The sequence below is a fragment of the Pongo abelii genome, chromosome 20, assembly GCF_028885655.2.
Source record: "Pongo abelii isolate AG06213 chromosome 20, NHGRI_mPonAbe1-v2.0_pri, whole genome shotgun sequence".
Taxonomy (NCBI): Eukaryota; Metazoa; Chordata; class Mammalia; order Primates; family Hominidae; genus Pongo; species Pongo abelii.
This window is the reverse complement of record NC_072005.2, coordinates 47,252,398-47,269,202: the sequence shown is the minus strand read 5'-3', so window position 1 is coordinate 47,269,202 and position 16,805 is coordinate 47,252,398. Positions and strand designations below refer to the sequence as shown.

Below are 16,805 nucleotides of genomic sequence, written 5' to 3'. Positions count from 1 at the left end.
TGAGTTCCATGAGTGATGCTATCTGAATATTCATCCTGAGAGTGATGGGATCTTTTGAATTTGTGGCAAGTTTTAGAGTAGTGTGAGTGGCCTGAGATCGCAAAATTGGGGCTAGCATTGGATGTGAGGTTAGGCTGGTGGAAAAATTTGTCCAGAACCTGAGGAGTGTGGGCTCACTGTGGGTGGTTAGGATCAGCACAGAATTGCACGGATGTATAGCTTTGGGGTAAAGAATAACATGGTTCAGAAGTGCATGTATTAGACTGTTCACGCATTGCTATAAAGAATTACGTGAGACTGGGTAATTAATTTTAAAAACTCAGGTTTAATTGGCTTATGGTTCCACAGGCTGTACAAAAAGCATGATGCTGGCCATCAGCTCAACTTCTGGGGAGGCGTCAGAAAACTTAGAGTCATGGCAAAAAGCACAAGGGAATCAGGCTCATCCTCCATGGCCACAGCTGGAGCAAGTAAGTGGTAGGAGAGGTGCTGCACACTTTCGAACAACCAGATCTTTTTAGAACTCTATCACCAGACAGCACCTGGAGGATGGTGCTAAATTATTCATGAAATATCCACCACTATGATCCACTCAATTCTCACTGGCCCAACCGGGCCCACCTCCATCATTGGGGATTAGAATTTCACTTGAGGTGTGAGTGGGGACACATATCCAAATTCGATCAGTGAGCATCTTGGACTGCGTCTACTATAGAAGAAGAGCCAGGAGCTGACTATCATCCTTAAGACTGCCCATGACGGCCAGGCAGGGTGGCTCATGCCTGTCACTTTGGGAATCCAAGGTGGGTGGATCCTGTGAGGTCAGGAGTTTGAGACCAGCCTCGCCAACATGGTGAAACCCTGTCTCTATTAAAACACAAAAAATTAAATGGGTGTTGTGCCAGTCACCTGTAATCACAACTACTCCAGAGGCTGAGGCAGGAGAATTGCTTGAACATGGGGGGCGGAGGTGGCGGTGAGCCCCAATCACACTACTACACTCCAGCATGGGCAACAATACCAAAACATCGTCTCAAAAAAAAAAAAAAAAAAAAAGAGAGCACCAGCATCGCTGAGATGCAAGTGCTGGACATTCTCCATAGGTCAGAGCTTAAAGTAGGCCACACTGTTACAGAGATGGGCTCCATTCATAGCAACAAAGTGGTGAGAAGATGTGGGAATGGCAGAGGCCAGCACTTTGCCATCAATGCAAGGTGGGCATAAGAAGCTGGCACCAGTGCCAGAGTGCATCAGGGGAGGACGGCTTTGCAATATCTAGCACTTACCTCTTAGAGTATGTTTCATTAGAGACAACAGATATAAATGGCAGACAACTGAGTCCCTTCATTAACAGGAAATAGAAATCATCAAGACGAACAGAAAGCAGGTGTCAGCAGCCCTCATATAAAGTCATCATTCTTCATCCAATTAAAACCTGAGACAGTTCTCCCACAAGAAGGTCTAATTCAAAAAGAGACTGGGTTCTCATGAGGCAGATTCATGCAAAACCAAGGGAAGTATACAACTTTGGGATTCTCCAGCTTCCCTTGGAAAAGACCTACAATCATTTGCTTAGGTAACCGAGCACTGAACGAAGGTGAGTATTGTTATCTTTCAGAAGCTGTTGGCTGTGAAGGTCTTGTTGGCATAAAACCCATGGTTTGGAAACATCACCATGACCCCTGTTAGAGTAATGGCCTAAGGGCGAGGGTCAGGAAATTCATGTATTCCTTGCCAACTTCTGCCTCTGAGTGAGTGCACTCTCTTCATGAACCTCTCTCCTCTATGGTTATGTTCCCAGCATCTCATGTATAATCAGGAGCCATAGACTTAGAAATGGGAAAAATACAGTGTTTCCATGGCCTGTGAGCTGTGACCTATAATTTAGGAAAAAAAAATTGCAAACGGGAAGCCTAAGTCGATCAATGCTCACCCAAGACAATATAATCAATAAAAACCTATATCAAATCCCAAGGCAAATTATTTTCTGTATATAGATGGTAGAGATGAGCACCACCATCAAAAACTCAAGGACCAGTAGTGTTGGTTCGCTCATCTCTTTCATGGAATTCACCAGTCTGGTATCTTCAAAATCCAGAAGGATGATGGCAGATGGCAGGAAACTAATGCAAACACCATCAGTTGTACCTCCACTGTAGCAGCAGTAATGGATGTTATCTCTTCATTGTAATATCCAGGGAGGGAGAAGATGACATTATTCCCAATATTCTAAACACCCTGTGTGTACAGGCTCTGTGATTTTTTTTTAATATCTGCAGGGGAGAGAATTATATTACTCCTAATATCTCAGGGGTCATGCCCCCTCTGTGATAATGTTCCTAATACCCAGGATGGGAGAGGATGATATTACTCTTAACATCACAGGGGGTGTACACCCCACTGTAATATTGTTTATAATATCTGGGGGGGAGAGAATGATATTACTCCCAATATCGCAAAGAGTGTACACCAACCTGTGATATTATTTGTAATATCCATAAGGGGAAGAATAATATTACTCCCAATGTCACAGGAAGTGTACACCCTTCTGTGATATTGCTCAAATGATCCAGTTAGGGAGGGGATGATATTACTCTCAATATCTTAAACACCCTGTGTGTAAACCCTCTGTGATATTCCTCATAATATCCAGAGGGAGAGAGGATGATATTACTCCCAATATTGCATGAGGTCTACACACCACCTGTGATATTGTTCCTAATATCCAGGATGGGAGAGGATGATATTACTCCCAATGTCGCAGGGGATGTACACCTTCCCTGTAATATTGTTCATAATATCTAGAAAAGGAGAGGATAATATTACCTTCAACATCACAGGAGGTGTACACCTTCCTTGTTTTATTGTTGCTAATATCCAGGGAAAAAGAAGATGAGATTACCACCACTATTGCAGAAGGTGTACACCCCCACCCCTTGATATTGTTCCTAATATCCAGAAAAGGAGAGGAGATATTACTCCAAATATTGCAAGGGGTGTACCTTCCCCCTGTAATATTGTTCCTAATATTCAGGAAGAAAGAGAATGATATTACCCTTAATATTGAAGGGAGTGTGCCCCCCTGTGATATTGTTTCTAATATCCAAGAAACAGAAGGATGATATTACTCCCAATATCACAGGGGCTGCACAGCCTCCTCCCATGATATTGTTCCCAACATCCGGGGGGGTGAAATAGTATTATTCCCAATATCACAATGGGTGTACACATCTCTCATGATATTGTTCCTAATACCCATGGGGGAAAGGATGATATTACTCTTAATATCTCAGGGGGATGTACACCCTCCCTGTGATATTGTTCCTAATATCCGGCGTGGGAGAGGATGATATTACCCCCAAAATTGCAAAGGGTGTACACCCCTCTTGTGATATTGTTCCTAATATCCAGGGTGGAGAGGATAATATTACTCCCAATATCCAGGAAAGGAAATGATGATATTACTGTGAATATTCCACGGGGTGTCCTCCCCTCTGTGATATTTTTCCTAATATCCAGGTTGGGGAGATGATGATATTTCTCCAAATATCGCAAGCGGTGTACACCAACCCTGTGATATTGTTCCTAATATCCATGGGGGGATAGGATGATATTACTCTCAATATCACAGGGGGTGTCCACCACCTTTGTGATATTGTTCCTAATATCCATGAAGAAAGAGGATGATATTACTCTCAATATCGCAGGGGATGTACACTCCCTCTTTGATATTGTTAGTAATATCTAGGAGAAGAAAGTATGATATTACTCCCAATATCGCAGGGGATGTACACTCTTCCTGTGATATTGTTCCTAATATTTAAGGGGAAGGGGATGATATTACTCCCAATATCGAATGGTGTGTACACCCCCCCTGTGATTTTTTTTTTTTTAGATGGAGTCTTGCTCTGTCGCCCAGGCTGGAGTGCAATGGGGCAATCTCGGCTCACTGCAACATTTGCCTCCCAGGTTCGCACGATTCTCCTGCCTCAGCCTTCGGAGTAGCTGGGATTACAGGCGCCTGTCACCATACCCGGTAAATTTTTGTATTTTTAGTAGAGACGGGGTTTCACCATGTTGGTCAGGCTGATCCTGAATTGCTGACCTCAAATAATCCACACACCTCGGCCTCCCAAAGTCCTGGAATTACAGGCATAGCTTTCCCTGTGATATTCTTCCTAATATTCAGGAAGAAAGAGGATGATATTACTCCCAATATCGCAGAGGGTGTACACTCCTTCTGTGACATGGTTCCTAATATTCAGAGGAGGAGAGGATGATATTACTTTCCATATCACAGAAGGTGTACACCTCCCTCGTGATGTTTTTCTTAATATCCAGTTTGGGAGAGGTTATTAGTCTCGAAATCACAGAAGGTGTAATCCCCCGTTTGATATTGTTCCTAATATTCAGGGGTGGGAAGAGAAAGATATTACTCCTAATATCGCAGGGCATGAACACCCCCACTGTGATATCATTCCTAATATCCAGAAGGGGAGGCAATGATATTTCTCCTAATATCACAAAGGGTGTGCACCCCTTCTGTGATATCGTAAATATTCTGTGTGTACACCCCCCTGTGTTATGGTTTGTAATATCCGGGGGGGAGATGGTGATATTTCTCCCCATACTGTAGGGGATGTACACCCTTCTGTGATATGGTTCGTTATGTCCAGGGAAGAAAAAGGTAATATTGCTCCCCATATTGTGGAGAGTGTACACCCCCATGTAATATGGTTCGTAATATCCAGGAGTGGAGAGGGCGATATTGCTCCTTATATCGAGGAAGGTGTACACCTTATTGTTATATGATTTGAAATATCCAGGGGAGGAAAGAGTGATATTTCTCCCCATATCGCGGGGGGTGTAAACCCCCCGTGATATGATTAGTAATATCCAGGAAAGGAAAGGGTGATATTGCTCCCCATATCCCACGGGACGTACACCCTCCTGTGATATGGTTCGTAATATCCAGGAGGAAAGAGGATAATATTGCTCTTCATAACGCTAGGGGTGTACAACCCCTGTGGTATGGTTCATAATAACCAGAAGTGTACACCCCTCTGTGATATGGTTTGTAATATCCAGGGAGTTAGAGGGTGATATTGCTCCCCATATCGCAGGGGGGGTTACACTCCCCTGGATTGGTTCATAATATTCATTGGGGGAGAAATTTACATTTATCCCCATATCGGGGGTGGTGTACACCACCTGTGATATGGTTCATAATATCCAGGGGAAGAAAGGGTGATATTGCTCCTCGTATCGTGGAAGGATCACGCTCCCCTGTGATATGGTTCATAATATCCAGATGGGAAGAGGGTGATATTGTTTTTCGTAAAGCGAAGCGTGTACAGCCCCCTGTGATATGGTTAATAATATGCAAAAAGGGAGAGGGTGATATTGCTCCCCATATCACGGGGGGTGTACTCCCTTCTTTGATATGGTTCATAATATCCAGGGGTGTAGATGGTGATATAGCTTGCCCTATTTGGGAGGGTGTTCACCCCCCTGTGATATTGTTCGTAATGTCCAGGGAAAGAGAGGATGATATTACTCCCAATATCGCATAAGGTTTACACCACTCTGATATTGTTCATAATATCCAGGGAAGGAGAAGACGATATTACTCCCAATATGGCAGGGGGTGTAGAACTCCCATGATATTGTTTGTAATATCCAGGAAAGGAGAGGATATTACTCTCCATATCGTAGAAGATTTACACCCCTATGTGATATTGTTCACAATATCCAGGGAAAAAGAGGATATTACTCCCTATATCACAAAGGGTGTACACCCCTTTGTGATATTTTTCGTAATATCCAGGGGAGAGAGGATAATATTACTCTCAATATCACAAGGGGTGAAAACCCCCTGTGTCATTTTTCATAATATTTAGGGAAGGAGAGGGTGATATTACTCCAAATATCACAGTGGGTGTACACCCCCCTATGATATTGTTCCTAATATCCAGAAGGGGAGATATGATATTATTGCCAATATCGCAGAAGGTGTACAACTTCCTCTGACATTGTTTGTAACATCCAGATGGGGAAATGATGATATTACTCCTAATATCACAGGGGATGTACACCCCCTTGTTTTATTGTTTGTAATATTCAGGGGAAGAGATGATTATATTACTCCCAATATCGCAGGGTGTGTACACCACTCTGTGATATTGTTCATAATATCCAGGGGAGGAGAGGGAGTGTACACTCCTTATGATATTGTTCATAATATCGAGAGGTAGAGAGGATGATATTACTCCCAATATTGCAGGGGGTGTACACCTTTTTGTGATATTGTGGTGGTATTAAGAAGGGGAGAAGACGATATTACTAACAATGTCGCAAACACTGTACACTCCCCGTGATATTGTTCATAATATCCAGAAGAAGAGAGGATGATATTATTCTGAATCTCGCAGAAGATATACACCACCCTGTGATATTGTTCATAATATCCTAGGGGAAAGAGGATGACATAACTTTCAATATCGTAGGGGGTGTACAATTCCCTGTGATATTGTTCACAATATTCAGAGGGAAAAAGGATAATATTACTTTCAATATCGCAGGCGGTGTACACATTCCTGTGATATTGTTTATAATATCCGGAATGAGAGAAAATGTTACTCCAAATATCACAGGAGGTGTACACTCCCCTGTGATATTGTTCGTAATATCCAGGGAGGGGAGAGGATACTATTACTCCCAATATCTCAGGGAGTGTACACCCCCCCTTTGATATTGTTCCTAATAATCAGAAGTGGAGAAGATGATATTACTTCCAAAATCGCAGGGGTGTACACTCCCTCTGTAATATTGTTTCTAATATTCATGAGTGGAAAGAAAGATATTACTCCCAATATTGCAGGGGTTGTACACCACACTGTGATCTTGTTCACAATATTCAGGGGGAGAGAATGATATTACTCCCAATATCAAAGTAGGTGTACACCCCCCTGTGATATTGATCGTAATATCCAGAAGCAAAGACGATAACATTACTCCCGATATTGCAGGGGATGTACACTTTTGAATACTGTTCATAATATTAAGAGGGGGAGGGGATGATATCTCTCCCAATATCGCAAAGTGTGTACACCCCCTGTGACATTGTTCCAAATATCCAGAGGAAAAAAGGATGTTATTACTCTTAATATCTCAGAGAGTGTACACCCCCCTGTGATATTGTTTGTAACATCCAGAAGAAAGAGGCTGATATTACTCTTAATATCACAGGGGGTGTACACCCCCCCGGGATATTATTCGTAATATCCAGGGGGAAGTGGAATATTCAGAATGGGAGAGGATGATATTACTTGCAATATCATAGTGAGTGTACACCCCACTGTGATATTGTTCGTAATATCCGGGAAAGGAGAAAACGACATTCCTCCCAATATGGCAGGGGGTGTACGCCACCTATCATATTGTCCAAAATATCCAGAAGGGGAGAGGATATGTCTCCAAGTATCACAGGGGGTGTACACCCCACTGTAATATTCTTCCTAATATCCAGGGGGTGAGAGGATAATGTTACTCCAAATATCCCAGGGCATGTACACCCCCCTTGTGATATTGTTCCTAAAATTCATGGGGAGAAAGAATATTACTCCCAATATCACAGGGGGTGTACATACACTCTGTGATATTGTTGCCAATATCCAGCAGGGGAGAGGATGATATTACTCCCAATATCACAGGGTGTGTACACCCCGCTGGGATATTGTTTCTAATATCAAGGGGGAAAAAGGATGATATTACTCCCAATGCCGCAGGGTGTGTATATCCCCTTTGTGACATTGTTCCTAATATCCAGGAGAGAAGAGGGTGATATTCCTTCCAAAACTTAAGGGGTTGTACACACCCCTTGAGATACTGTCTCTAATATCCAGAATGAAAGAGGATGATATTACTCCCAATATTGCAGGGGGGCACACCCCCTCTGCGATATTGTTTCTAATATCCAGGAGGGGAAAGAAAAATATTAATCCCAATATCACAGGGGGTGTACATTCCCACTGTAATATTGTTCCTAATATCCAGGAAGACAGAGGATGATACTATTTCCAGCAGCACAGGGCATGTACACCCCCTAGTGATATTGTTCCTAATATCCAGGAAAAGAGAGGATGATATTACTGTCAATATTGCAGGGCGTATACACTGGTTCTGTGATATTGTTTCTAATATCCGGGGGCGGAGAAAATAATATTACTCCCAATATTCCAGCGGGTGTACACCCGTTCTGTGATATTGCTCCTAATAGCCGGGGGAGAGAGGATGATATTATTGTCAATATCACAGGGGATGTACAGATTCCCTGTGATATTGTTTCTAATATTCACAGGGGGAGAAGAGGATATTACTCCCGATATAGCAGGGGGTGTACACTCCCCCTGTGAAGTTGTTCCTAATATCCAGGGGTTGAGAGAATGATATTACTCCCAATATCGCAGGCGGTGTAAACCCCCTGTGTGATATTGTTCCTAACATCCAGAGGAAAAGATGATGATATTATTTTCAATATCACAGGGGGTGTACACCACCCTTGTGATATTGTTCCTAATATCCAGGGAAGAAAACTATGATATTATTGTGAATATTACAGGGGGTGTACCCACTCCCTGTGATATTGTTTTTAATATACACGGTGGAAGAGGATGATATTACTCCCAATATCACACAAGGTGTACACCCCCCGTGATATTGTTCTTAATATTTTGGTGGGGAGAAAATGATATTAGCCTCCATATCACAGGGGGTGTGTGCTCCTCAGGTGACATTGTTTTTAATATCAAGGGGGGGAGGAGATTATATTACTTTCAATATCGCAGGGGGTGTACACCCCCCCTGTGATATTGTTCCTTATATCCAGGCGAGGGGAAAATAATATTACTCCCAATATCGCAGGGGGTGTACACACCCCCTGTGATATTGTTCCTAATATTCAGGGGGAAAGAAGATAATATTACTTTCAATATCACAGGGTTTGTACACCTTTCTTGTGATACAGTTTTTAATATTCAGGGGGAAAGAGCATGATATTACTCTCATTGTAGCAAGGGGTGTACACACCTCCTGTGATATTGCTCCTAATATCCAGAAGTGGTGAGGATGATATTACTCCCAATATCGCAGGGGGTGTACACCCCACCTATGATACTATTTCTAATATCCATGGGAAAAGAGTATGATATTACGCCCCATGTCGCAGAGGGTGTATATTTTTCCTGTGATATTGTTTCTAATATTCAGGCGGGGAAAAGATGATATTACTCTCAATATAGCAGAAATTGTACATCCCAGCTGTGATATTCTTCATAATAATCAGAGAAAAAGAGGATGATATTACTACCAATATTGCAGGGGGGTTACACTTCCCCTATGGTAGTGTTGCTAATATCCAGGAAGAAAGAGGATGATATTAATCCCATTATCCAGGAAGTGTACACCCACCCTGTCATGTTGTTCCTAATATCCAGCAGGGAAGAGGATGATATTACACCCCCCCCCGTGATATTCTTCTTAATATCCAGGAGGGAAGAGATTGATATTACTGGATATATAGCAGGGGGTGTTCACACCTTCTGTGATATTGTTCCTAACATCCAGAAAAGGAGAGGATGATATTACTCCCAATATCGCAGAACGTGTACACCTCCCTGTGATATTGATCCTAACATTCAGAAGGGGAGAGGATGATATTACTCAAAATACCGCAGGACATGTGCATTCCCTTGTGATATTGTTCCTAATACCCAGAAGGGAACAGGATAATATTACTTTCAATATCGCAGGGAGTGCACACCCCCCTTTGGTATGGTTCCTAATATCCAGAAGGAAAGAGGGTGCTATTACTTTCCATATTGCAAGGGGTGTACACCCCACTGTGGTATGGTTCATAATATCCAGGGAGGGAGAGGGTGCTATTACTCCCCACATTGTGGGGCATGTACACCCTGCTGTGGTACGGTTCCTAATATCCAGGGGGAGAGAGGATGCTATTACTCCCTATATCTCGGGGTGTGTACACCCCTGTGTGGTATGTTTTGTAATCTCCAGGAACGGAGAGGGTGTTGTTACCCCTCATATGGCTGGAAATATACACTCCCCTGTGGTATGGTTCGTAATATCCAGGGAATTGAGGGTGCTATTACTCCCCATATTGCGAGGGAAGTGCACGTCCCTGTGGTATGGTTCGAAATATCCAGGGTAAGAGAGGGTGCTATTATTCTCCTTTTTTCAGGAGGTGTACACCCCCTTATGGTACAGTTCGTAATATCCAGGGTGAGGGGGTGCTATTGAAAGAAGAGAGAAAGAGACCCCCCCATATTTTTCTACATTATTTTATACTCTACCTGTTTTAAGAAGAAATAAGGAAGCAAAACCCAAAGGCAGGCAGCCCGGCGCCAGGCACCAGACCCAAAACCAGACCTGAAACCAGGCCTGGGCCTGCCTGACCTTAGTCTAATAGTTAAAATTCAACCCACGACCTAGCAACTGATGTTATCCATAGATTCCAGACATCGAATGGAAGGACATTGTGAAATTTCTTGTTCTGTTCTGTTTCACTCTGATTACCGGTGCATGCAGCCCCTGTCACATACCCACTAGACTGCTCAATCAATCAAGGCCCTTTCATGTAAAATCTTTAGTGTTGTGAGCCCTTAAAAAGGACAGAAATTGTGCACTCAACAAGCTCGGATTTTGAGACGCTAGTCTGCCGATGTTTCCAGCTGATTAAAAGCCACTTCCTTCACTACCTCGGTGTCTGTGGGGTTTTGTCCGCGGCTCCTCCTGCTACACTATGACTCCCCATATAGAGGGGGGTGTACACCCCCCTGTGATTCGTAATATCCAGCAGGGGAGAAGGTGCTATTACTCCCCATATTGCGGGGAGTGTACACCCCATTGTAGTATGGATTGTAAAATCAAGGAGGGAGAGAAGGTGTAATTATTCCCATATCGCAGGGGGTGTACACCCCTTTGTGGTATAGTTTGTAATATCCACGACGGGAGAGAATGCTATTACCCCTCATATTGCGGAGGGTGTACACCGTCTTGTAGTATGGTTCGTAATATCCAGAAGGGGAGAGGTTGCCATTACTCCCCATATCACGGGAAGTGTACACCCCCATATGATATGGTTCATAATATCCAGGGGGATAGAGAATGAAATTACTCACAATATCGCAGAAGGTGTACACTCTTTTGTGATATTGTCCATAATATCCAGGAGGGGAGAGGATGATATTACTTCCAATATCGCAGGGGGTGTATAGCCACATATGATATTGTTTGTCATATCAAGGTGGGGAGAGGATGCTATTCCTTACAATATCACAAGGGGTGTACCTTCTTGTGATATTGTTTGTAATATCCAGAAAGGGAGAGGATAATTTTTTTTTAATTTAACAGTAAAGTTTAGGCCGGGCGTGGTGGCTCATGCCTGTAATCCCAACACTTTGGGAGGCCGAGGCGGGTGGATCACGAGGTCAGGAGATCGAGACCACCCTGGCTAACACGGTGAAACCCCGTCTCTACTAAAAATACAAAAAATTAGCTGGGCGTGGTGGCGGGCACCTGTAGTCCCAGCTACTCGGGAGGCTGAGGCAGGAGAATGGCATGAACCCGGGAGATGGAGCTTGCAATGAGCCGAGATCGCGCCACTGCACTACAGCCTGGGTGACAGAGCGAGGTTCCGTCTCAAAAATAAATAAATAAATAAAAATTTTTAAAAAGTAAACTTTTAACGTCAAAAATGCAAACTTGGGAAGGGCAGAAAGATCAAACACAAAGCTGCCACTTCACAATTGGAGGGTTGCACAGTGGCCGGGCAGAGGCGCTCCTCACTTCCCAGACGGTGGGGTGCCTGGGCAGAGGTGCTCCTCACTTCCCAGAAGGCAGGGCAGCCGGGCAGAGGCACTCGGCACTTCTCAGACGGAGTCGTGCTGGGCAGAGGCTCTCCTCACTTCCCAGAAGGTGCAAGGGCCAGACAGAGGCGCTCCTGACTTCCCAGGGTGCAGCGGCCGGGCAGCCGAGTCCCTCACTTCCACGACTAAGGGGCAGGCGGTCAGAGGCGCTCCTCACTTCCCAGATGGTGGGGTGGCCAGGCAGAGGCACTCCTCATTTCCCAGTGGGGCAGAGGCAAAGGCGCTCCTCATTTCTCAGCCACCAGGCCGCCAAGCCGCCAGGCCGAGGCGCTCCTCACTTCCCAGACGGTGAGTGGGCTGGACAGAGGCGCTCCTCACTTCCCAGGCAAGGCAGTGGGGGCAGAGGAGCTCCTCACTTCCTAGAGGGCGGGGCGGTCAGGCAGAGGCCTTCTCACTTCCAGATGGTGCAGGGGCCGGACAGAGGTTCTCCTCACTGCCCAGAGAGAGTGGCGGCCCGGCAGAGGCACTTCTCACTTCCCAGACTAAGGGGCGGCCAGCCAGAGGTGCTCCTCACTGCCCAGACGGTTCCGGGGCTGGGCAGAGGTGCTCCTCACTTCCCAGATGGTGCAGGGGCCGGGCAGAGGTGATCTTCACTGCCCAGAGGGCGGGGTGCCCGGGCAGAGGTGCTCCTCACTTCCCAGATGGTGCAGGGGCCGGGCAGAGGTGATCTTCACTGCCCAGACGGAGCGGCTGCCGAGCAGAGGCGCTTCTCACTTCCCAGAACAAGGGGCGGCCAGGCAGAGGTGCTCCTCACTGCCCAGACTGTTCGGGCCGGGCAGAGGGGCTCCTCACTTCCCAAAGGGAGCGGCGGCAAGCCAGAGGCCCTCCGCACTTCCCAGATGGTGGGGCAGCCAGGCAGAGGCGATCCTCACTTCCCAGAGAGTAGGGCGGCCCGGCAGAGGCGCTCCTCACTTCCCACACGGTGGGGCGGCAGGCTAGAGGCGCTCCTCACTTCCCAGACGGTGTGGCCCCCGAGCTGAGGAGCCCCTCACTTCCCTGAAAGTGGGGCGGAGGGGCAGAGGTGCTCCTCACTTCCCAGACAGTTGGACTCTGGGCAGAGACGCTCCTCACTTCCCAGATGGTGGGGCGGCCGGGCAGAGGCGCTCCTCACTTCCGAGCCCCCCGTGATATTTTTCGTAATATCCAGGTGGAAAAAGGATGATGTAACTGCCAATATTGCAGGTGGCGTACACCTCCCCGTGATATTGTTCGTTAATACCCAGGGGTGGAGAGGATGATATTACTCAAAATAACGTAAACATCCTGTGTGTACACCTCCCTGTGGTATTGTTTATAATATCCAGGGGGGTAGAGAATGACATTACTCCCAATATCGCAGAGTGTACACACCCCTGTGATACTGTTCATAATATCCAGGTGGGAAAGAATGAACTACTTCCAATATCGCAGGACATGTACACCCCCCTGTGATAATATTACTCCCCGTATCGCAGGGGTTTTTATATGGTTCGTAATATTCAAGATGAGAGAGGGTGATATTACTCTCCATATCACCGGACGTGTACTCCACCTTCTGATATGGTTCATAATATCCGGGGAAGGAGAGGGTAATATTACTCCCCATATCGCGGGAGGTGTACACCTCTCTGTGATATGGTTTGTGATATCCAAACGGGAAGAGAATGATATTATCTTCAATATCTCGGGGGGGTATACTCCCCAGTGATACTGTTCATAATATCCAGAGGGGGAGGGGATGATACTACTCCCAATATTGCCGGCAGTGTACAACCCCCTGTGATATTCTTTATAATATGGAGGGGGATGATGATATTACTCCCAATATGGTAAACAACCTGTGTGTACACCTGCTGTGATATTGTTCACAATATCCAAGGGGGAAAGGATGATATTACTCCTCATATCGCAGGGGGTGTATACCCCTCTGTGACATTGTTCCCAATATTCAAGGAAGCAGAAGATGATACTACTTCTCACATCACAGGGGGTGTATACCCCCCTGTGATAATTTTTGTAATATCCAGGGGGGAGAAAATGATATTACTCCCCATGTTGCAGAGGGTGCACACACCCCTGTGATATTGTCCATAATATCCAGGTGAAAAGAGGATGATATTACTCCCGATATCGCAGGGGGGTGTACACCCTTCTGTGATATTGTTCATAATATCCAAAGGTGGAGAGGATGACACTACTCCCCATATCGCAGTGGGTGTACACCCCCCTGTGATATTGTTCATAATATCCAATGTAGGAGAGGATGATATTACTTCCCATATCGCGAGGAGTGTACATCCCCCTGTTACATTGTTTGCAATATTCAGGAAGAAAGAGGATAATACTACTCCCCATATTGCATGGGGTGTACGTTCCCCTGTGATATGATTCGTAATATCTAAGGGGAGAGGATTATATTACCTCTCATATCACATGGGATGTACACACACACTGTGATATTGTTTGTAATATCCAAGGGAGGAGAGGAATATATTAATCGCGATATCACAGGGGGTGTGCACCCTGCTGTGATATTGTTCGTAATATTAAGGGGGAAGAGGATAATATTACTTCCAATATAATTAACACCCTGTGTGTACACCCTCTTGTAATATTGCTCATAATATCCAGTGGGGGACAGGATGATATTACTTTCAATATCGCAGAGGATGTACATCCTTTTGTAGCAATGTTCGTAATATCCAAGGCCAGAGAGGATGATACTACTTCCAAAATTGGAGGGCGTGTACACCCCCCGGTGATATTGTTCCTAGTATCCACTGGGGAAGAGGATGATAGTACTCCCAATATCGCAAAGGGTGTACACACCCCCTGCGATATTGTTCCTAATATAAAAGGAGGAGAGGATGATATTATTCCAAATATCACAGAAGGTGCAAAACCCCCTGCGATATTGTTTGTAATATTCAGTGGAAGAGAGGATGATATTTCTCCCTATATTGCAGAAGGTGTATACCCCGCTGTGATATTCTTTGTAATATCTAGAGGGGAAGAGGATGATATTACTACCAATAAAACGGGAGGTGTACAGCTTACTGTTATATTTTTGTAATATTAAGGGGGGTAGAGAATGATATTACTTCAAATATCGCAAAGAGTGTACACTCCCTGTGATATTGTTCCTAATATCCCAAGGCGGAGAAAATTATAAGACTCCCAAAATCACAGGGGGTGTACACCACCCTGTGATTTTTTTGTAATATCAAGAAGAGAAGAAGATGATATTACCCAGAATATCGCAGGGGGAGAAAACCCCCTGTGACATTGTTCGCTATATCCACGAGTGGAGAGAATTATATTACTCTTAATATTGCAGAGGGTGTACACTTTCCTGTGACATTGTCCGTAATCTCCATGGGGGAAGAGTAAAGTATGATATTACTCCCTATATCGCAGGGGGTGTATATCCCCTTGTGATATTGTTTGTAATATCCAGGGAGGGAGGGGATAATAATACGCAGGGGGTGTACACCCTGCTGTGAAATTGTTTGTAATATCCAGAAAAAAGAGGATGATATTACTTCCAATACCCCAGAGAGTGTACACCCCCCTGTAATATTGTTCGTAATATCAAGGGGTGGAGAAAATTATATTACTCCCAATATAGCAGGGGGTGTACATCCCCCTGTGATTTGGTTAAAGGCGCATACAAGCCACTGTGATATTGTTCGTATTATCTAGGGAGAAAGAGGATGATATTACCCCCAATATCGCAAGGGGTGTAGAACCCCATATGATATTGTTCATAATATCCAGAAGGGGAGAAGATGATATTACTCCCAATATCATAAACACACTGTGTGTACACCCCCCTGTGATACTGTTTGTAATATCCAGGGGGGAGAGGATGATATTCCTCCAAATATCACAGAGAGTGCACACACCCCCATGATGTTGTTCGGTATATCTGGAGGGGAAAGGATGATACTACTTCCAATATCGCGGGGCCTGTACACCTTCCAGTGATATTATTCCTAATATCTAGGGGGAAAGAGGACATTACTCCCGATATCGCAAGTGTGTACACACACCCCCGTGATATTGTTCCTCTTATTTAGGAAGAAAGAGAATGATATTAATCCCAATATCACAGGGGGTGTACACCCCTCACTGTGATATTATTCCTAATATCCAATGTGGGACAGACCGATATTACTCCTAATATCGCAGGGGGTATACACCCCTCCTTTGATATTGTTTTAATATCCAGAGGCAGAAAGAATGATATTATTTCCAATATTGCGGGGTGGGTACACACACACCAATATTGTTCTTAATATTCAGGGAGAGAGAGGATGACATTACTCCCAATTTGCAGGGTGTGTACACCCTCCCTTGATATTGTTCCTAATATTCTGGGGGGGATGATGATATTACTCCCAATATCGCAGAGTGTGTACACCTCCCTGTAATATTGTTCCTAATATACAAGAGGGATGGGATGGTGTTACTCCCAATATCGCAAGGGGTGTACACCCCCCTTGTGATATTGTTCCTAATATCTCGAAGGGGAGAGAATGATATTACTCTCAATATCGTAGCAGGTGTACTCGTCCCCTGTGATATTTTTCCTAATATCTAGGTGGGGAGAGGATACTGTTACTCCCAATACTGCAGGATGTGTACACCCCCCTGTAATATTGGTTTTAATATCCAGGCAGGGAGAGGATAATATTACTCCCAATATCGCTGGCATGTACACACCCCCTGTGGTATTGTTTCTAATATCCAGTGGAGAAGAAGATAATATTACTTTCAATATCATAGAGGGTGTACACCATCTCTGTGATATTGTACCCAATATCCAGGGGGAAAGAGGATGATATTACTTATAATATTGAAGGAGCTGTACACCCCACT

General features: G+C 44.8%; 1 long non-coding RNA gene and 1 pseudogene across 1 annotated transcript in view; both read left to right on the top strand.

Moving 5' to 3' along the window:
• The window catches only part of LOC134760748 (uncharacterized), a 151,602-nt gene that overhangs the window by 105,447 nt on the left and 29,350 nt on the right, over nucleotides 1–16,805 (top strand). The window lies entirely within an intron of this gene.
• Nucleotides 10,132–13,073, top strand: LOC134760750 (uncharacterized; annotated as a pseudogene).